This window comes from Phoxinus phoxinus, assembly GCF_949152265.1.
Source record: "Phoxinus phoxinus genome assembly, chromosome: 20".
In the NCBI taxonomy this organism is placed as follows: domain Eukaryota; kingdom Metazoa; phylum Chordata; class Actinopteri; order Cypriniformes; family Leuciscidae; genus Phoxinus; species Phoxinus phoxinus.
The window spans coordinates 10,717,893-10,741,723 of NC_136895.1; the positions used below are offsets into that span (position 1 = coordinate 10,717,893).

At 36.7% G+C, this 23,831-nt stretch overlaps 1 protein-coding gene across 3 annotated transcripts in view; it reads left to right on the top strand.

The window, feature by feature from the left end:
• Positions 1-23,831, top strand: part of rbm20 (RNA binding motif protein 20) — a 68,540-nt gene that overhangs the window by 15,627 nt on the left and 29,082 nt on the right. The window contains exon 1 of one of the 3 annotated variants that reach the window (XM_079593657.1): positions 19,132-19,260. The exons of the other annotated variants lie outside the window; for them this stretch is intronic. The gene's annotated coding sequence lies outside the window, so the exon portion shown is untranslated. Of the gene's footprint in view, positions 1-19,131; positions 19,261-23,831 lie in introns of those variants that run through there. 3 annotated transcript variants of the gene reach the window in all.

The following is a 23,831-nucleotide window of genomic DNA, read 5'->3' on the forward strand; positions in this document are numbered from 1 at the left end:
GTGTAGTTAACAATTAACTGTAGGCATGTACGACGCGTACTGCACAAAACCAGGGACATCCTCATTTTGTAAAAACAATATATAGATGTAAAAAACATGATTATTTACTATGTTATTTTATACATCTAAAAACAAATAAATGTATTTTCCTTTTTGTGTGTGTGTGTGTGTGTGTGTGTGTGTGTGTGTGTGTGTGTGTGTGTGTGTGTGTGTGTGTGTGTGTGTGTGTGTGTGTGTGTGTGTGTGTGTGTGTGTGTGTGTGTGTGTGTGTGTGTGTGTGTGTGTGTGTGTGTGTGTGTGTGTGTGTGTGTGTGTGTGTGTGTGTGTGTGTGTGTGTGTGTGTGTGTGTGTGTGTGTGTGTGTGTGTGTGTGTGTGTGTGTGTGTGTGTGTGTGTGTGTGTGTGTGTGTGTGTGAGAGAGAGATATTCAGATATGGCTGTTACTGGACTAAAGCAGGCGGCCTGCCAACCAGTGATATTTTCAGGCTTTACTGCTGCACTAACTTTATTTTAATATGGCTTATTTAAAGAAGTGCAAAGTGCAAGCTCATTGTGTGTATGTGTGAAGTTCACCAGCAAATATGCCTTAAAGGAATAGTTCATCCAAAAATGAAAATAATACAGTAATTGACTTGCACTCAAGCCGTCCTCCCAGCTTAATAATGGTATTGAATAATACCAAGTTTTTGAAGCTCCATAAAGTGCATCCATCCATGCAATAAATGTAATCCAAATGGCCGTACACAGAATGAATTGAGAGTTGATCTCTGGCGTAAGGGTGACCTCTGACCTGACAAATGTAGTTCTTGTCTAATATCGAAGTCCTCCAATATTTTTCTTTTAAACTTCTCGTTTTAGACTCTTCTAATTCATGACCGGCATTTAGTTTTGCTCTCTCCTCTGTGCTTCAGTGTTCGTCAGTTCTCAGCTAAGCTTACACTTATGTCATACGTCGGGTCAAAGATCACCCTTTCACCAGAACTCGATTATCTTGTGATCGTGCGTACGGCCGTTGCCGGAAGCCAGTGATCAGAGTTTATGAAGTTATAAATATGTATGGTTTTCCTTACAAAAACGCATATCTTTGCATCAGAAGGCCTTTATTAACCCACTTGAGTCGTGTGGAGCACTTTTATGATGGATGGATGCACTTTTTTGGGCTTCAAAAACTCTGGCTCTATTAAATGCCATTATAAAGCTTTGAAGAGCCTGGATATTATTTAATATAACTCTGATTGTGTATTGGCTGAAATAAGTCTTATACACCTGGGATGACTTGACAGTGAGTAAATTATGGGATCATTTTCATTTTTGCGTGAACTATTCTTTTAAAACGGAATAAAAAGGCATTTCATAAGCCAGGATGAATTCTGATTGGCTGTCAGTGTTTTTATCATTCATCCGCTTGAATAATAATTCTGAAAGTGGTTGCAACGATCTCATTCCTCAGTGCTGTTATCGTTATAGCTGTGGCGTGAAATCTGCTATTCTTTTAAATTTACAACGATTTAAAAAACCATAACCAACCATGAACGGACCTTTTAAAGGGATACATTTTACCATTTTACCCCTTCTAACCCTGTCCAACTGACTTATTCTGCATAACTCAAAAGAAGATATTTAGAAAAATGTCTCTGTGTCTTTTTGTCCATATAATTAAAGCTAATGAAGTGTCCCAAAACAACATTGTGTGGACACATTTTTTTCAAAATATCTCCTTATTGTGTTTGTCGGAAGAAACGAGCTCTTGACGCATATCCGTGATAATATGAAGTCTACTGGAGCGATCTCTGTGCCGGCTGCTTACAGCTGTGGTGTCTTGTCTTTTTGCCAGTGTGTAATGGCTCAACAGCGGAAAAGTCACAGTAGTTTCATCCTCCGCTTCCTCATTTGTCTTCTCTGATAGTCTGCATGTCTTTATTAAATCCAACAGGGATATAACACTAATGCGGCCCCTTCTTACTTTTGATTTTCACACAGATCATCCAACTTCCTTGAGTATGTGGCAGCTGTTCACAGCTTTTCTGGACTCTTCTGTATTTGCAGTCATTAATGTAATGGCTATTTGATGAACTGTTTCCGTTCTGTGGAGCGCACATGTGGCCACATGCTTCGTTATTTTTTTTTCATAATTGCATCTTGCTGAGAGAAAGTATAGAATAGATATTCTGTAATGTGGGTTTTGGATTTGCCTTTAATGCATCCAATGTTTAGAGTTAGAAATTAAGCCAGTATTTTCCCATTTTGTCTTCACTGGCAGAATTTAAACAATTACGCCAATTACAATTACTACGCCAACAATCTAAAGCTAACTTCCACCATCCCAGCCATCAAACTGCTATCATAACGCCAAAAAACTCAAAAGTTTGGGGTCTGCACGATTTAAAAACCCCCAAATTAATTTGATTCAGTGAGGATGCACTAAAGTGATCAAAAGTGACAGGAAAGACATTTATAATGTTACAGAATACTTCATAAAATGTGTTAAACATTAATAAGAAGAAATGTCTCTTGAGTATCAAATCATCATATTAGATTGATTTCTGAAGGATCATGTGAGACTAAATTACTTTTTACAATGTTCACATAGAAAACAGTTATTTGAAATTGTAGAAATATTCCAAAATATTACTGGATTTTATTAAATAAATGCAGCTATTGTGAGCATTAGAGACATCATACAAATACATAATGAATATTTATACATGCATTGCAATATTTTGTTTACCATGTTCATAACAGATTCTGCGAGGGCGGGAGATAAGCTGAAAAAATAAGTAATTAACAGAAAACAGCTGTTGCAATGGCAGATTTGGTTTAAAGGGGCGCGTGACCAATAAAGTTTGAGAATCACTGGGTTGGTTCAATATGGCGATGTACCTTTTCTACATAAATTTGATCATATAATTTCAAAGTTTATGTTTAATCAAACAACATTTGTGATGAAGTGTCAGCGAATCGTTGTAATTTGGTGCGTTTAAGTCCTCCGGCGAAGGATGTATTTTTGGAGATTTGGAAAGTCGTAATCACTGATAAAAATGATTCTGTGGTGAACTGAAAAAACAAATGGGATTTCTACCTGAATACGTCAATTCAGGCAATATTAAAAATTAAAATTCTAACTCTGTTAATTCTACAATAGTACTCATATTTAAACGGATAGAAATTAAAGCAAAAATATCAACGTTATAAAAGTAAAGTAAAACCTACTCAACTTTCTGATACTGGGGATCCCATCATGCATTGTTGTTTTTTTTGTTGTTCGGTTTAGCAACTTGCTGTTTTGTGACATTTGGAGTTCATTTTACACTCAGAATGACATTAATACTCAAAAGTGATCCAATAAATGTTACCGTTATTGTGAATTGTGTACCAAGTATTGAGACCGTTCTGGTGGATATCATATCACTTCTATCATGTAGATGCGTTGCCTATTATTCACTTAGATGTTCTAAGTAAAAAGCATGCTTACTTCAGTGTTATATTGTTTGAGTTAAATGTACTTGAAACTGAGTTTTGCCAAGTAAACTTCAACTAAGAACTTACTCAACACAAAACTTACTTATTTTTTATACTTATGTAGGCGGTATACTTACAAGTAGATTTAACTTAATTCCATATATGAAATTTACTTTAAAAATGTGACTGAAAACTTGCAAAATAAAAAATGAATGATGGTGCTGACTGTAAAGTGAATCATAATATATGCTACCGTAATTGTACAATACTATGAAATTTTGTACATAAAAAAAAATTATACGGCCACTGCGACTTTGTAGTGGTGTTAATCAAATCATAAATACGATCTTTCTGACATGACTTGAGCACACCATTTGATTAGAGTTGGATCTGAACTTTGCAGAAATGGGATTTTAAGTGTTTTTTTTTTTTCATTCAAGCTCAAAAGAAATCCGAAGAGGAACTTGCGTCTCTGAACTTGCATTTGGGCAGGCATAGATTTCCATGTGAGGACAGAGACAGGTGTATGAGGCACTGGATCCTGATTGGCGGGAGAGGACATGTTTCTAGGTAGTGCTTGGCTGCGATTGGCTGAGGAAGGCGTGTCACTGGGGAGTGACAGGGCGTGATTGGCATCCACAGGCTGGTGGTGCTGACAGATGGTAAAATGCTACGCAAGCTCGGGACAGATCTCGCTCAGGGTGGTGGTAGTTGGGGCGGTCAGGGGGCGTAGTGTTGGGTGGCGGGGGGCAAAGTATGTTGGGTATGTTGCCCTGAACTCGGATGAAATCTGCTTATGTTTGGAAACATCACCCAAGGCTTGTGAAAGTCATGCTTGTGAAGTCCACTATGAATACAGAGATGAAAATGCTCTCTTATGTCAACTTGATTCACTGTGACATTGCAATGAGCTGCATTTCAAAACCGGTTAGCCTGCAAATCGGCCAATTAATCTATTTTGGTTCTGCCTAGTCAACACGAAAATTTACACCCTGCCTCAGGGACCTCCTTTAAAGGAATCGCTCACCTAACAATTGAAATATTATTTATTCATATTTGAAAAAATCACGTGGTGCGACCAGCATGTGTAGAGCATGAGACCCTCATGACTGTGTGTCAAGGTCTCTAAAATATCAGATAATTTTACCTTTTTATAACAAAGCAAAGTTGGTCCAGGTTGTTAAATGTCAAGCGTTCCATAATTCTGTTGTATATTTTTTACTTTCTAAATTTCTATTTTAAAAAAATGTATATATATATTCTGAGGATTGATTTAGATGCATTACATTTTATTCAAAAAAAGCATGCCTAATTAATTGAAATCATAATGCTTATACAGTTTAACAACACTTTATTAAAAGTTTAACAAAATACATTTCGAAACCCAATGAAATCTGTTGTAATTTTGTTTTAATTTATTGATTCTGTTTTAATGGTTTAATTTTAACAATCAAAAAAGTATGTCTAATCAATTGAATTCATAAATCTTTAACAATCTAGTAACAATTATTATAAGTATTTAAACTTTTACAATAATAGGGCTCTAAAATAGTGTAAAAGAAATTAAATTAAATGTCTTAATTTTTCTATATAAATAATTTAATAAAAATGAATTATTAAAAATGGTGGTTTTTAAATAAAGGCACAATGTAAAAATCCTACGGTGACAAAAAAAGTTAATTGGTTTTAAGTTTCTGTACATTATACAGTAAATGTACAGTTAGATCTACAGTTATTCAATGTAATTTTATAGTTAAATACCGTTACATTTACAGTTTTTGGAAGAGAAAAAGAACTAGTAATTTTATAATTATAAAAGTTATTCTTGTGGTCACTTTTTAAAAATCATTAAAGATTTAACATCAAAATACGGAGCCCTTAAAAGGGACATGGTGAAGAAGAAATAAAATTAGATGGGAGGAAAAATGATTTTGACATTGCCTTTTGTGTTCTCTTGCAAATGTTTGTGTCCCCCTGAGAAACTGTGAAAGTTTTTGCAATTGAACGCAAAGTTTCTCCGAGGAACGCAACAGTTTTTGCGAGGGAACGCAAAGTTTCTCTGGGGAACGCAAGCGGTTTTGCGAGGGAACGCAAAGTTTATCTGGGGAACGCAAAGTTTCTCCGAGGAACGCAAGCGGTTTTGCGAGGGAACGCAAAGTTTCTCTTGGGAACGCAAAGTTTCTCTGGGGTACGCAACCGTTTTGCGAGAGAGCGCAAAGTTTTTCTGGGGTACGCAAGCGGTTTTGCGAGGGAACGCAAAGTTTCTCTGGGGAACGCAACCGGTTTTGCGAGGGAACGCAAAGATTCTCTGGGGAACACAAAGTTTCTCTGGGGAACGCAACCGGTTTTGTGAGGGAACGCAAAGTTTCTCTGGGGAACGCAAAGTTTCTCTGGGGAACGCAACCGGTTTTGCGAGGGAACACAAAGTTTCTCTGGGGAACGCAACCGGTTTTGTGAGGGAACGCAAAGATTCTCTGGGGTACGCAACCGGTTTTGTGAGGGAACGCAAAGTTTCTCTGGGGAACGCAAGCGGTTTTGCGAGGGAACGCAAAGTTTATCTGGGGAACGCAAAGTTTCTCTTGGGAACGCAAAGTTTCTCTGGGGTACGCAACCGTTTTGCGAGAGAGCGCAAAGTTTTTCTGGGGTACGCAAGCGGTTTTGCGAGGGAACGCAAAGTTTCTCTGGGGAACGCAAAGTTTCTCTGGGGAACGCAACCGGTTTTGCGAGGGAACACAAAGTTTCTCTGGGGAACGCAACCGGTTTTGCGAGGGAACACAAAGTTTCTCTGGGGAACGCAAAGTTTCTCTGGGGAACGCAACCGGTTTTGTGAGGGAACGCAAAGTTTCTCTGGGGTACGCAACCGGTTTTGTGAGGGAACGCAAAGTTTCTCTGGGGAACGCAAAGTTTCTCTGGGGAACGCAAAGTTTCTCTGGGGAACGCAAAGTTTCTCTGGGGAACGCAAAGTTTCTCTGGGGAACGCAAAGTTTCTCTGGGGAACGCAAAGTTTCTCTGGGGAACGCAAAGTTTCTCTGGGGAACGCAAAGTTTCTCTGGGGAACGCAAAGTTTCTCTGGGGAACGCAAAGTTTCTCTGGGGAACGCAAAGTTTCTCTGGGGAACGCAAAGTTTCTCTGGGGAACGCAAAGTTTCTCTGGGGAACGCAAAGTTTCTCTGGGGAACGCAAAGTTTCTCTGGGGAACGCAAAGTTTCTCTGGGGAACGCAAAGTTTCTCTGGGGAACGCAAAGTTTCTCTGGGGAACGCACAAAGTTTCTCCGGGGAACGCAAAGTGTCTCCGGGGAACGCAAAGTTTCTCTGGGGAACGCACAAAGTTTCTCTGGGGAACGCACAAAGTTTCTCTGGGGAACGCAAAGTTTCTCTGGGGAACGCAAAGTTTCTCTGGGGAACGCACAAAGTTTCTCTGGGGAACGCAAAGTTTCTCTGGGGGGGAACGCACAAAGTTTCTCTGGGGAACGCAACCGGTTTTGTGAGGGAACGCAAAGTTTCTCTGGGGAACGCAAACAATGAACTATCATTCAGACAACATGCAGTATATTTTGTATATATTCAAGCAAAGTTTTAATCACGTTGATCATTTAGAGGCCACATCAAATAGGATACAGTAGGCGTTATAGGGTTACATTTCTGCCTGTTCCAGATGTGGTCACCATGCCACATATATATTTTTTTTAGAAGCTGGTGGAAGAGCACATCCTATAAAAAGTCCATCTTTTCAGGAGAGAGAGTGAGTGTGTGTGCTGGACTTCAGAACGTGCTGAACAGATTGAAGGCCGTCTGTGTTGGCCTGAGTGTGTGAATGTTGAATGTAGTCCACATGATGATGTGCTGAGCTGGCTGGACTTAGAATATTCTTAGGCTGGTGGTCCCAGAGCCAAACGCTCTGCAATCATCTGGCCTCTGACCTCGACACGTGCTGTAACATGTACTGTCAGCAGCCTGCAGGTAGGTGGGCGTCTTTTTCCTGTGGCTGTCAGCACAGGGGTCGGAGCCAGACCTAAACCGGTGTAGTGTGTCCAAGAACACTCAGACAGAAGGGAACATTGGACATGCTGTTAGGAACTCCAGTCCAACACCTAGTGAGTACCCGCGGCGCCTACAGTATATAGGCAGCATCCTAAACTGGAACCTCACAAGTGACCGATTTAAAACCGCCTCACAAATAATCTCGCAACTGATTCCAGTGGATGCTAGCATGTTGCTAAGCTAAACAACAGTCAAATTAGAGCCAGGATTTCCACAATATGCTAAACATGGATGGAATCGCAGAATCCAGTCATAAAAATTTAATTTATCGTATAACGAGTAATGCCACAGAATTTGGAAATTAATTTCGGATTAATAAATCAAAAGTATATCTGTACACTTTTAATTTTTATTTTAAATTTACTTTTGGCATTTTTGCTATTTATTGGATTGGACAGTAGCTAGACAGGAAGTGAGGTGAGAGAGAGATAGAGGAAACGGGATTGTGAAAGGTCCACAAGCCGGGATTAGAACTCGGGTCGACCGAAGCGCGACGGCGCTACATGTGGGCACTTGCCCACGAGACTATCGGTGCCGACAGTATATCTGTATACTTAATCAAATCCCAATATAGACTAGTGTTTGTGAACGTACAGTCACTTATAGCATTTCACCATTTTATTTGGTAAAACTATCATCAAATACACACATTTGGTACACAAATAAACAAAGGCCAGATTTTCTAAACGGGGCAAATTAGCACGAGCGCGCAATCCTAAAAAAGCGCAGATGGGAGTGGAAAGTTCTGCGCGTGATCTCCTGACGACGCGCATATTGAAGAACACGGACGCAGCTGGAGCAGCGCAAATTAGCGTCTGGTTTAAGACAGGATTTTTTTGGGCAGTAAATAATGGCATAAATACCAGTAAATTGACTTGCGCAAAAAAATCACTGCAACCAGTGCAATAACCAATTCAAATTCGTAACTATTTTACTCTTTGCCGAATTGGTGGCGATTCGTATTCATACGGATTTAAACAATCTGCTTATGCCCCACTGAGGGCTCGGTTACATGTATGGACCTTCATGCTTGCTTTTTTCCTAAAATTATTACATTTCCATATGAATCACATCGTAAAAATTCATACAAAATCGCCACTTCTTAAAGTCCCCCTGTGGTGAAAATCAAGCTTTTAATGTTTTTTATATGTCTATGTAATGTTTTTAATATGCTTTAAGACAAACCATGTGTAAAGTCATAAGTCAACACCACTGCTTAGTATTTTCTCTTTAAAACCGCAGTGAACCAAAGACAATCTCAAAAATGCGTCACAAACTACCTTGTAACCAATCAGATCCAGGGACGTGCAGAGAGTTCCACAGGGGCAGGGGCTCAAATATAAAAAAGGGCATATATATATATATATATATATATATATATATATATATATATATATATATATATATATGTGTGTGTGTGTGTGTGTGTGTGTGTGTGTGTGTGTGTGTGTGTGTGTGTGCTTTGCATCACAGAAATAAATTATATTTTTAAAGTATATTAAAAATAGAAAACTATTATTTTAAATTGTAGTTTTTTTTTTCTGTATTTTTGATCAAATAAATGCAGGCTTAAAGTGCATAAGGCTTTAAGCAAAAATGTTAAAATAATAAAGTCACCATTTCGCGTGTTGTTGTCAGGCAGCCTACACTTCACATAATAGGCCTGCAGTAGGCCTGGGCTTCATTTAACAAACTATGATAGTTTCATAATGGTAAACGGTGTATCAATATAGACTAAATACAAGTGACTTGAATACTATACTTACCATTAATGCTACTTTTGGTGCTGGTTTGTAGTCAATTAACATCCATTAGGTCAACGACGGAGATTCAGATCACTTCAATGTAAATTCTGTCCATGTAATTTTTCAAATGATTTATTTATAAATGACCGTCCAATGATATTTGAACTTCTTGTGCCAGATGACGATTGGTCGGTGTATTATGCATGACAAACAGGCTTCAGCGAATTAAGTAATATTTTAAAATATGTGTTATGTGGATTTTTAATTGAATCGACACGCAACCTTTTATTATAAAAAATATATATATAATAATAAAAAAAAACTTTTTTTTTTTTTTCCTGCCGTCGAGCCATAACGTTACTCACTGAAAGACGCTCGAGAGCATCGGTTCCCAAGCAGACTGTGTGGGATACATACGTGTACACTAAATAGTACATTTTTATTTTAAAATGCATAACTTTTGCTACGATATGCCTGCCGCCCACACACTACTCCGGAGTTTTAGAGCCTCGAAAATGGAGATTGTCAGTCAAGACCGAAGCAAGACACGCACAACTTGACGCAAGTGACGCAACCCATAGCAACGCGTTATAGCAACGACACCTCAGACTGACAGAAATGTAAAAATAAACGTGAATTTAGGCTACTTTAGTCTTGTACACATTGTCATGTAAATTATAAGCTATTGGCAAATGCATTTTGTTTTATTGACCACAATATTATCAATGATATTTGTTTGAGAAGGGCACTTTTGATTCATTTTGAAAAAGGGCAGGGGCTCGAGCACCCAAAGCCCCCCCCCCCCTCTGCACGTGCCTGATCAGATCAACGCGTGTTCGTCAACGAGTGGATCTCTGAGCTGGTGTGAGTGAGTGGAGGCGGGCTAATTTGCATATTCATAGAACCACGTATACTAAATGAGGCAAGGGAGTTACATTCAAGCTATTTATAGGCATGAAAATAAAATCGTTTAAAGATGTCATTTTGGTGATCAAAGATTAGTTTTAAGGGGTGAAATTATTGACTGCAGGACTTTTAAAAAACTTGGTTTTCTCTTTAGATCGCCTTGGTTTATGAAACACAACCTGTGTTTCTTGTCCAAAGGCCGAAAGCATATAACTCTGAGAATTTAATAGGCACTAAACCAGTCTTAAAGTTTTATTTCTGTGCTGACAGTCACAGTTGCTAGGCTGTGCGCGAACACACTTACACATTTGACGCACAATTTTAACACGTTTTAGCTGTCTGATCAAGGTCAAATTTGTAGTTTACATTTATAGCTTGGTATTATTATAGAATCAGAATTTGTATGTGTGAATTACGTGATTATACATGTGACACACAATGCCCTATTTGTTCACGTCTGTTTTCTTCCTTAGGAAAAGCTTGTAAAAGTCACCATATGGTATGACTAAATGTGGACCTTTTAACAAATGCTCTGTCGGGTGGTTGTGACGCTACAGCAGAACATGAATCACATTCCAGATGCCCGTGATATGGTGCGCTCTTGCACTAGACTGTGGTTTGGGTCACACCAGACCAGGACACCGTAAATCACTCTCTCCTCAACTGGGTTTGGCTCAGACACTCCCTACAGCCCGACCGGCCAATCCCGACACTCTGATGACTTGGCTTGAGTTGACTAGGTTGTTAATGTCGGAGTGATTTATTGAAAGCTATACTTCAAAATTATTTGCGTACTTCACATTTCCATTTACTACATTTTATTTTATGCTATGGTTGTGCGTTGAACCACAATGTTTATAAAGCTAGAAATCTGATTGATTGAGCCACAGTTGAATGTATGCACAACAAATGTCAATTTAGATTTAGTAGAGAAAACTAAAAACCTTTAGGCCGTCAGGTCCAGCTTGAGAAATTAGAGAAATTAAAGTTGGTCTGTGCTTTCATCAAACATTAAAAAAGTTTAAATAATTATGTTTTTGCTTGTGGATCAATAAGCTTGCATTACATAATAGCATTATAGAATTTATCTAACTTGTGTCGCAGTTTGTTTGAAGCAAACTTAAAGGTTTTAGTTACTTTCATAAACCATAATAAGTTAAATAAATGACTTTTAAATGGAAGACATTGCACGACTTTTACAACAATATATAATCAAAAACACTACACCAACGTTAATATTTACTAAAACGCTTTTAAAAAATTGTTAATTAAAAAAGCTGATAAATATTAGATGAAAAATTTGAAAACTAGAAATTTTGCTTAAGGAAAAGAAATAAAACTGAACGAAAACTAAACTGAATAAAACCAAATTGCACAAAAGCACAGCATTATTAATTAAAATGAAAACTTAAAATATGAAAATAAAACATCTGTTTATTTTGAATAACAAATATTTGTCATCATAAGCCAATTATGCAAGTGGTCAACTGAGTTGCTCATACAGAATGGCCTAAAAATTTTTTTTAATTCATGTGTTGTCCACCTTTTCTGATTCGATAGTTCAATCACCCTTTAGCCTTAATAGTGGCAAAAACAGTGCTTGTGCTACGAACACCTCAAAATGAGGAGAGATGTGCTGTTACTTTTCTAAGCAAACAGATTTGTGATTTTAGCGATGACTTGACATAGATTTACACTGTAAAGGGGAACCTGAGCTATATAGAAGCCAGCAGTCGGTTGAAGTGTGAGATTTCTCTGTGTGTGCAGCCAGCAGATTTATCCCCCAGTACACACTGCCCTCATTAGGCCGTATGTGAGTCCTAGTTCACAACTAATGTCTCGGATGCTTTGGTGAGTGAGAAATCTGTCAGCACCATCTAGTGGATTTGCCTTTGTATCTGCTCACGGCAAAGCATGAAATCAGTCATTTTGAAATGACACTGTCAGGGATCAACTTAAACCTTGATGAATGACTCTTGCTATATTTTTATCACATGATGATCAACTCATTAAACCCACTGATCGTAAACTTTTATTGAAACACGTTTGTTTCAAAACTTGCAGTAATGTACGTAAATGAATGAATAAATATAGCCTGTACTTTTTGAGGTGTGTGCTTTAATTTCCCTCACTTACTTATTTTTGTCAAAGCATGTTGCTTTAAATCCAGTTTAGTCAACAATGGGTTGCTGGTTTACCTCCTCTCCATTGTTTTGGCATCAGAGTGAAGGTCTAGCTTTACATCAGTCGTGTTGTTCCCTGTCAGAAGGTTTTGGGAGTCACTGTGGCCCTGTGTGGCTAAAAAAGGGGAAAGAATCTGAAATGCTGGTTGTTGTGCCGTCCGTACTATGCCAACAGATGGCTGGTTGTAAATCTGTCACATTGGCACCTCGCTGGGAATTGGATGCTGGGCCACTTGTGTACAACAGGCTGTTTATGGCAGCCCATGAAGAGCATTACAAAACTACCACATAATATTATAGTGGAAAATAAGAAATAAGTGAGTTGTGAAATTATCAAAATCACCTGTAGTTTAAATTTTTTAAGAAAGTGTTTTAGTTGTCATATAAAAGTCCCCCTATAGTCAATAATTGTATCCCTTAAAACTAATCTTTGAGCACAAAAATGGCAGTTTTTCCTGAGAATTTTTTTTCATGCATTAAAATAGCTTGAATGTAACTGCAAGGATCTATGAATATGCTAATTAGCCCCGCCTCCACTCACGCCAGCTCACACACAGATTCACTCCGCCAACTTACTGAGGTAAACACTGCACAATGCAATGGTGTCGCTCTTTGCAACGTCGGACACATAACGGTAATTAATATGATTAGCCTTTTGCTTGACTATGTTATCAAACAGCTAATAATGTGTTGCTAATTTTACACAAACTATGTTCCTGTTCGCCTTCTAACAATAATCATCAGAAACGCTTTGAATAACTCAGAACGTCAGTGGTGAAAGGCATATAGTTCATCATAATATCGTAATATACAACATACACGCGCTATATTGCTAAATTTATCAGATTTTTCATATCAACAGAAAAATATACTGGTATAACCTGGCATCTCTTGAGACTTCCCTGTAACAGAGCGGTCATAGTTAATGAGATGCTAAAGCCCGCCGGCATGTTGACCTGATTGGTTACAGGGTAGTTTGTGACGTCAGAATCGTCAGCGATTTCAAACCTGTTTTTGAGACTGCAGTTTTAAGGAGGAAATACTCAGCACTGGTGTTGACTTATGTACTTGCACATGGTTTGTCTTAAAGCACATTTAACACCACATATAAACAACATTAAAAACTTGTTTTTACCACAGGGTGACTTTAATGACTAAATGATGTGAAACTATTCATTAACAAACAGTCATTATCAATTTTTTTATAATTCCAAAAGACCAGTGGTTCATGTGCTTTCACATGAATATCTATATAAAAACAGGCTAATACACTCTTAGAGGCTATTCCATTCCAATGTGCTACTTTGTTATAGGTTTTCTATGTAAACACACACTAGATGGACGTGTATTGCGCTCACGTCTTGCGTCTTTTTGCAGTGTCTCGCACGAGCGCCACGTTTTTAAGACTCTGTGTCAAGTTAAAAGAAATATCACGTTTACACGGACCTCTGCTTAATTACCCAAACATTTCTTTCCTGTCTCAAGGTCAAAATAATGCCGTTATCGCTTTTTAGACGCTGTGTGAACGGCCCCTAAGGGCTGGTTCATACAGAACACATTTTTCCATTCCACTGCGCTACTTTTCCATTGTTTTTCAATGTAAATGTGCTAGACGGACGTCTTTAACCGCTGCGTTCGCATCTCGCTCATGACACTGCGTTCTAAAAACGCAGCGCTCAAGTTAAAATAAGTTAAACTTTTAAAAACACATCTTGAGACCTTACGCTTTTTTCCCGCCATTCCTCTGCCGCCATCTCGCGTTTTTCAAAGCAAAAAAGCGTTGAGTGAATGGCCTCTTTTAGGGCTGGTTCACACAGAACGCATTTTTTCATTCCACTTTTCCATTGTTTTTCAATGTAAACACGCTAGACGGACGTCTTTAACCGCTGCGTTCACAACTCGCGTCTTTTGCAGCATCTCACGCATGACACTGTGTTCCAAAAACCCGACACTCAAGTTAAAATAAGTTTGACTTTTAAAAAAACACGTCTCTAGACCTTGCGTTTTTTTTCTTTCCACTTATCCGCATCTCTCCCCTTTAACCGCAAAAACATGTTCTGTGTGAACCGGCCCTTAGAAGAAAAGGTTCTATATAGAATCTTAAAAGGTTCCGTCAGGCGCTTCATAGAACCTTTTAGGGTTTTCCATCATGGGATCATTTTATGGATTTATAGTTTAATTACAATTTTATTTAAAATTTAGATTGAAAATTAATCATCAATTGAGCATTGATCAATTGAACAATTGACCGTTCGCAAAGACCCGCCCCCTTTAGTTACTGTTGCTATGTCCGACGAGCTACGCTGCTCTCACACACACCATGTTCTCACGCAATGAAAAATACATACACAGAGAGGAGACTGACAAAACACTGACAGACAGGACAGACCAGGTTACTTTTGGTTTACTTTTGATATTAAACAGTCTCACCTTTCAAATTTTGTCATTTTTAAAAAGAAATTTAAACAATAAAACCGTTTTGTGGCTCTTTAATGTGTCTGACAGATCTCTGTAGAGCATCAGTTAAAGCTGCTCGTGAATCGTTCATCTCTTCCTTCTAGTTCAATTATAGCATCAAATAAATATGATGAACATCAGAAGGAATGTTGTTTTAACCGTGGAAAGGCGTCAGTACACTCTGCTTTTCAAGTTCAAATCCTCTCATGTTAATCTACTAACTCCTGACTGCTTTGTCGGACAAAATGGCGGATGGCGAAGTATAATTGGTCAGATCACCTGTCAATCAAACTCCCTGCGAAGGGTCAATTGTGTTTAGAATTATCAGCAAACTTTTAAACATAAAACACAGTAACAATGATAACTGCAAATGTAACATAAAATATATGTTATTTAATATTTGTATAATTTTATAAAATGTAAAAAAAATGCACAATATAGCCTACATCCAGATTCCTGATCTAAAAATACGAGCTTGACTGTTGTCTCAATGTATGCGGTGTGATGCATACAGTAGCCTACTGTTTTACCCAACAGCAATTGCAAAAATATTATTTATGATATTAACATTTAAGTTAGGAGGACTAAATTAACTATTCTCAATCATCATGCAAAACCACTGTTAGTGAAAACAGCTTATTCATGTGTGCTTTTGACAGAATTTTTAAAAAACTATATTTTCTCTTTGCAACTGAAAGCATCTGTCTTGTGTTTGAGGGTTGAGTTTGTGATTGGCTGGACAGATCTCTCTCACTTTCCGCTCTGGTATTCAGTCCGCTGCTCGCTCGACCACATGTGTTTGGGGTCAGCCAGAGTTGCCAAGTCCACGGGTTTCCCGTGTAATCGGGCTACTTTAAAACCGATGCCGACGGGTTGATTTGTTTCGTCCTGCAGGTTAAAGGTTAGACATTTTGCATGAATTATATTTGACTGAAATATGATATATTCTACCAATGGTTAAACTGTGCGGGATGTTAAGTTTTGTCATGACGGAGAGTGAGTGGTGGGGAACCTTTGAGCGGTGTTTATGATCACTATAGTTGTTTTTACAGTGACTGTAAAATGTATTTGAGGTATGGGAATGGCATATCTTGAGGTTTGATATTTGGGATATGGAAATTAGGCTATTTTTGACTGGACATTGGGCTAGTTTTGTCACGCAGAGCTGGCAACCCTGGGGTCAACATATTTGAAACTGCTGAGGTTAAAGTTTCACTGGTCTTGAATTCAGGTTGAATTAATTCTGTTTTATTAGTAATTAAATATTGTTGAATTTAAATCAGGAATTATGGATGGAATATCTTGCTGAGTGCTTACATGAACCAGGATCGTACTCTATTTAGAAATGAAGTGAGACCGCACTTAAAACTAAAATTTTGCTGCTGGCTTTGAATTTAATTCAAAATGAAACCATAAGCAATATTTAATTTTATTAGAATTAATTTAAATTTGATGAATTAAAATGAAATATTCAGAGAAATTCATAAAACTACTTTTTTTTCTTTACTTTTTTCTTTTTCAGTTAAACGTGCCACCAATAGAAATTTAAATTTCATTCATATGAAAATGAAACTCAAATTTCTATTGGTGGTAAGTGTGACATCTTGTTAATGGGTAATTCAAGTAGAAACTGAAATATGATATGAAATATGAAACTGAAATATGATGTTTATTTTATGGATCATGTTGGAAGAACATTTCATGGCTCTAATTTACCTCAAATTCTGATTTGATTTGAGTAATTAAATAATCTATAGAGTTATCTGAAATCAATTTGGTGCACAATTATACCAAAATTACAATATATTTTGATGGTGTGCATTTTTGACAATATCAAATTTGATAAAACGTAATATTTATATTATTGTATAATATAATAAAAGTTTGTTTCGTCACTAAGCTTAATGCAATTCTATTGATGAATGTTGAATTTCTCTGAATGGAAATACAGTAAATTCCTGTGTTCATTCTTGACATCGATAATAAAATTTATGATAAATTTAAAGGACCTGTATTGAGACCTGCATCATTTTTAAAGAGTGTTTTTGTTTAGGAAATGTTTCTTATGAATATAGTTTATCTTATTGCAGCAAAAATTCAATTCAATTAGTGAATTTCCCACTAATACACATGCATTGCATTTTATATAATGTAGGCATATATATATAGAATTAAGGCAACAGCGCGCACGCACACACACACACACACAAATAAAGAACATTTAAAATCTTAAAAATAAGATGATAAACAAATATGTTTAATTGCCTACAGGTATTTGTAATATCATTACAATAAAAAAATAACATTTTGCTCACAAAAAACAGCAACTTTTTTAACAAACAAAATTAAGCAAATTAAATAATTTATTTTGTATTATTATTGTGTGATTATATATTATGTATTTTAAGATTTTGTCAGTAATTCTGTCCAATATTTGTGGCCAAAGGTTCGACATGCTTGTGGTGCGTAATGACGTCCTGTTCTGTTAATATTCCCAATAGTTTAGCAGATCTGTCAGGGCGTTGTGTTTTATCCCACATGCTGTCAGCGCTTCCGTTCATCATGATAAGCAGGTGATACCACTCATCTGTCATTACAACTCTCTGATGTTGCTAATTAAAAATGTGAAAACTAGGACACAGAGAAACTGGACGTATGAGGTTCAGAGCCAGGTGGGCGTCTTGGCAAAGACAGAATGCTGTCAAACAAGGATCGCGTTTAGGATTTAATACTCGCACATTATCCCACAAACTCCGGCGTGACTCCTGCAGGACATTTCTGCTGGATTTGGGTTGCTCATGTTTCACTCCGACTTAAATTTAATTCTGTTTTAAAGGTCCTACTGTTAACATGCTTGTTTTCTACTTTCTTAAACTTGCGTGGTTCGCATTTTTGTCGGGCAATCTAAAAATGAACTCTGTGTTATATTTCAATTAACTTTTTAATTTATGTAAATTTAATTAAAATTGTAAGTAAAAAAAAAAGCCTTTTAATATGAATATTTCAACCTGACTACATTAGATTACACCAATAAAGGTCATTTTTAAGAGTCAGAACAGATGAAAAAAAATCCACTTTAAACGATTAAAGATATAAGAAAGTTTTATTACACAATACGCAAGCTCAAATAGAAGTTAATATTAAGAGTTAATTTTAAGTTTCGCTCTTGTACATGATTAATATTTGTTTATATAGCAGTGTTGGGTTAGTTACTCTAAAAAAATTATTAATTACTAGCTAGCTACTAATTATATCTTCAACCGTGTATTTAGATTATTGTACTAATTACTCTCATATACTGTAGTATTGGATTACGTATTACTAATTTCTAAATCCTATATCATTATCAACTTTGACCAGTTCAACAATACAAGGATAGACGTGAAACTGCTCTTTTAATTCTTTCAAATAAATAATATAAAATTGCATAAATCATTCTTGAACTGAGCAGAATATGTTTAAAGGAAGAAGGTTACATAAAAAACTTACATTTTAACATTAGACGTTGAATTTTGATGTTAAATCCACTATTGTTTTATATAGAATTGTCAGTCTATACAGTATTTCATGCAATTACATCAGTAACTTGAACTAAATTACAGAAAAATGTATTATTTTTTTCAATTTACATGTGTGAATGTGATATTTTCCCAGCAACATTACCATATTTAAAAACAGGGTGTTTCTCAAAATTAAGGAGTAAATATTATTATTTTTCACTGCAGCCCTTAAACACATTCACCCAAAATTTAGAGGTAAAAAAGGCTGAAAAACTTCCAAGTACGCTATGGAGACAGTTTTTCCTAAACAGGATTTTGTAACAAGTGTCTTTGGAGCAACAGGGTCAGTCTGAGAGTGTTTTAAAGATACCATTGTAAATCAATTTCTTACACTTATTGTCGAGTCAATTTAATGGATCCTTGCTGAATGAAAGTGTCCGTAGAATTGTACCGTCCCCAAACATTTGTATGTAATAAGAGGCCTAATCATTTTAATCTATTTTAAATCAGCATATAGGCTATACTTACTAAAATCAAATTAAAAAATCAAATCTTTTGGTTTAGTTGTTTCTGCTATACCTAAATATCCAAATAGGCAATGCATATTAAAAATCAAATCTTTGGTTTATTTTTTTCTCCTACCTCATATAAGTTAAGAGTTCAAATGAAAAGGGTAGTAGGTTAAGTTTTTCGTCCGCACATCTGGTACACAATCATGCCTAATGAAAGTATGTTTGATGCATCGGATGGGGAGGCACATCCCATTTGGGAATGGTTTCATCCATAAGGTGTAAGTTCACATAACATCGCCCTCCCTGTTTTCCCTTCACTCACTTTTGCGCAGCACATGTGACGCTGAACTATTCCAGGCCGAATGGAGCAGCACACATTCGTGGCAAAGGGACCTACGAGCGGCTAGTGTACACACAGCCCTGGATCTGAGCAGAGAGAGAGGGAAGGGATTGGGCGAGGTAAGAGCCAGCGGCCTGATAATGTGGTGACAGTGTGTTCTGACATAGATTAGCAAGTGGCCGCCAAGTTTTTGTGATTTCATACATCTCAGGAGGCTAATTTATTGTTTCCTCTCTGGATGCATATGGAGTGTGTGTGTGTGTGAGGAGAAAAAGAGCTTCGATGTTTGTGGTGTGGAGGCTGGCGCGGTTGTACGGCGAGACAAAGATGCATGTTGAATTTCGAAGTGGTTATTAGAAATGTAGCGTTGAGAAGTTGTTGAGCAGTCAAGGTTGTTTCAGTTTTTTTTCTTTTGCGTTTAGTTGTGTTTTAAAGATTTGTATTTTTGGAAATCTCAGTTAACCTGAAAACATAAGTAGCCTACTTGATGTGGTCAATCTAAAGTATTTGGTTTCATTGAAGTCAAAAATCATATTTATTATAAATGTATCAACCTCACTAAACTGTAAAAAAAAAATGTTTTTAAATAAAACAAAAGTTTCTGGGGTATGTTTTAATATTTCACTTTTTCTACTTCAAAATGTTGTGTTTTATTCAAAGTATTACTTTATTTGGGGGAAATTTAAAAGCAATTTTTGAGTGAAAATTCTTTCTACACCAAATGTTTTTAGTTTTGTTTTGTTTTTATTTAGTTACACCAATTAATACAGAGACCAGACGATTATGGAACAATTGCACATTTCCACTTTTATAGTAACATCATTTATAGTAAAATATAATTCAGTCAGTTAAATGCTTAAAATATAATTCATTCAGTATAAAAAAATATATGTTTTTGGTAGTTTTGGTTTGTCATTTTTAGTAATCAAAGCAAAAAATTGCATTTGAAATACACATTGTAAAAAAGTTGCTGCCTTAAACTTTTAAGTACAATCAACGTGGATGTTTAAGTTATTTGAACTTAAATTACATTAAACTAACTTAAAAAAATGAGTTGAATCTTGTATAACTTTTTAATACTATTAATACTATTAATTAAGAGTTAAAGCAATGCAAAAGCAAATGTTGTCATAACTTATTGATCATATCATTTTTACAGTGATATTTATATACAATTTAATAATTTATTATGTCTAAACAAAATAAATACAGTCCATATAAACACCAGTTAAGTTTTCCTGGGAAAACTAGTCAATTGTGGTCATATAATTAGGACATACTACATTTGCAGATCATTTGTAAGTTTACACTTTATGTACATTTAAATCCGATGGGAAAAGAAACCTTGTGCATACAGTACGTTACATGTGAGACACAGATGCCCGTGTAAGCAGTAACTGAATATGGTACTATACTATACGCGCCCCTTACATATGTCGGGATAGACGGCTTCTGATTTCCTCGTCAAAATGTGCATTAGTAATTCATGTTCAGGAGTACATTTAATGCACTTTCTGTAACACTTCATTTTAAGGTGATGTAGTTACACATTACTACATGTACTTACATAGTAATAACAGTAAATTATGCATACACTAAAAAAATGCTGGGTTGTTTCAACCCAATTTTGGGTCAAATATGGACAAACCCAAACGTTGGGTTAAAAATGTAATAAAAAAATGTAACCCAACGGCTGGGTTTGTCCATATTTGACCCAAAATTGGGTTGAAACAACCCAGCATTTTTTAGAGTATAATTACAATTAACTAACCCTAAACCAAACCCTTACCCTAAATACTCTACAGTTAGTACATGCAGTTATTTATTTATTATTCAGTACTTATTTGAGTAAGTGCAATTCAACTACCGGTACGTCACCTTAAAATGTAGTGTAACTGCACTGTATATTATAGTTTGGACCTTTTATTTCTACAGCAGGTTTTTATTATATAACTAGATGTATAGATTATATAATCTATCTATAAATGGATGATTAAAAGTGGAAATGGCCAAAGTTAGTTTACAATTATTTTAGCATTAAATCACAATAGCCGAATAGAGCAATAAATCAGTGTCAGTGTAAAGTTGGCACTTTAAAATGAGAACATTTTGTCTTTGCAGCAGCACATGGTCACACACACCACAACATTTAATACATAAACCTACGATAAATAAAATGAATTAATACAGTAAATACAGCAACATACAACATATCATTCTCTCTAATTAAAACAATAGCAATAAAAACCCATTTTATAGGCTTGCTACATGAATATATGATACTATTGAACATGCGTTGTAGCTTTTCTTACTTCCCTGCTGTTTAAAGCGGTTTGGGTAATATTATGAATGCAAATGTTTTTGTATAGTCACAAAACTGCAGGGTTAGAATTTAGCAGATATTCATTAGAAATAATTAATGGATTTGACAGATTTTTTTTTGGATGGATGGATGTTGAATGCAAGTATTAATTACCCTGGAAATCCAGAGTTCTCGTGAGAGCACAATCTGAATATGCTCAGCGAGTTCACTCTGGTGTCGAGTAATAATGCTCATTAAATATGCCCCTCGATATGAGCTGCACCAATCACATCGGGTTATCTGATATAGGCGGGCGAGATGTCATTAGTAAACATTGCAAGATGGCTATGGATGAACACCAGTTGTTTGAAACGGCTTTGGGCGCTACAATGAAAGATTTAGACTTGCCTTTATCTCTAAAAGAGGAACAGAAGACGGCGCTCGAATCGTTACTTTGCAAGAAGAACGTTTTTGCTGTTTTGTCGACCGGTTACGGCAAAAGTATAATCCACCAGTTAGCTCCGCTCAAGTTCGAACCCGAGGACAGACACGAGAGGCGGGAACAGAGTAGACGTGATAAATGTGAAGTTGCAGAAGAAATAACGCCGTGGATCAGGAGGTGAATTAACAGACTGCAAATAGCCTGGACTTTTCAAATGTAATCAACATTTTCCTAAGTACTAGATGTGTTGGGCTATTTAACATGACATTTTAATTATACGCTGAAGTGAACGAAATTACTCGATAAAAGATTCGTTTATTTTGCTGAACGAGATTCAAAGATCCAAGTCAGTAAAATGATCCGAACTTTCCGCTACTACTCTGCTGGTAGCTAAGCGTATGGGGCTTAGTAATACGTCACCCCGTGTATTGTTGTGATTGGTCGTAATTGTTAGCCAACTGCGTGCAGTGAGATTTTCAAATGCATGCTTGGTGCCGCCCCTCGAGCTGGCCGATTTTCATTAATCGACACCAGACCATTAATCTTTCAGATTTAGGTCTGGATTTCCAGGCTAAGTATTAATTACATTTTCTTTTAATCTTACTGACTCCAAGCCTTTGAATGATAGTGTGTGTATATATATATTTCCATAATTTTCATTGAATTTTTGTTCTATTTTAAACGATTGTAAAACAATTTCAGCCACTATGCTGTTTTAATGCATCAATAGGTGTTGCAGAGGCAGACGCTGCTCAGGCATGATCTCATGCATTTCCAGGCAATGCGGTTCGGCCCTTATAAACGGGAACAGTTGCTTTCAGGACATAATTTGTCCCATCGTGAGGTCAGGGGGCGTGACCTCTGTACTCGTGCCAATTTATCCGTGGATTAGCTAGAAATACACAAAGCTTGTACCTTCCCACGGACCAGATTGGTGCAAAGACATTGTACATCCACAATAGCGTATAATTATACTCTGCACATTTCCTGCCTTAAGACGGGCTTGTATTAATTGGTGAAGGGCATTTGACACCTGGATCCTCCGCTTATGCGAGCCGACTCGAGTGCAGAAGCGGGCAGGCAGCTGTGAGAGCCATATTGGTTTTCGGTGTTAGCCGAGCGTGCTGTGTTGTGTGTCACTGGTGTATTTTAGGCTTTTGAGTCATGAAAGTGGGACGATACTGGCGTAATGTCCAACAGTCCTCTTTGATATCACAGACATGCGAACGGAATAGCTGACGAAAATGTTTGTTTACACAGTTTTCGTCCATGATAATCAAGACAAACCATTTTGTTTAAAAAATTGACACAACAACAACTGAAAAGTTACACTGCAATATATTAGCTATTGCGCTAATGAAGAAAAAATATCAAACCAACCTCTGGGCAAATGTGCTTTAGGTACTTAGTAGTACTTAGGTGCTCCTAACGTTACAGTATTTTTGAAATCTAACCTCATTACGTTTGCGTGCACTTGCAGTGTGTAAGATCATTTTATAGCATGCCAACCATAAAACTAGACTTTTTAAATCCATTGTTGGCTCAATTTCTGCGCTCTGAATTGTGGTATGCTACAGTTGACCAGCTGTTGGGTCTCAAAGGCCAGTTGTACCATAAAATCTAATTTATGTATGTTGTGTCTTTGCCCAAGATTTCCATTACAGTTTTACATGCCGTTTCACATGCCAGGTTATATTGTACTGGCGAATGCCTAGTAATGTGGTAATATACACCCATATTTAAGTACCAGTTTACTGCCCTTACACTGCTGCTACTGCTTATAATAATAATAAAAGAAAAGAAATAAATCTGTATACATCTTGTCCACAAAGATATAAAGTGCCTTTCTAAAGTGCCATAAGAAGCCAATTGCTACATGCTAACATGCTAACAACAATCAATTATTGAAACTAACATCTCTGTTTATTTCTGATCTGAGAAATAAT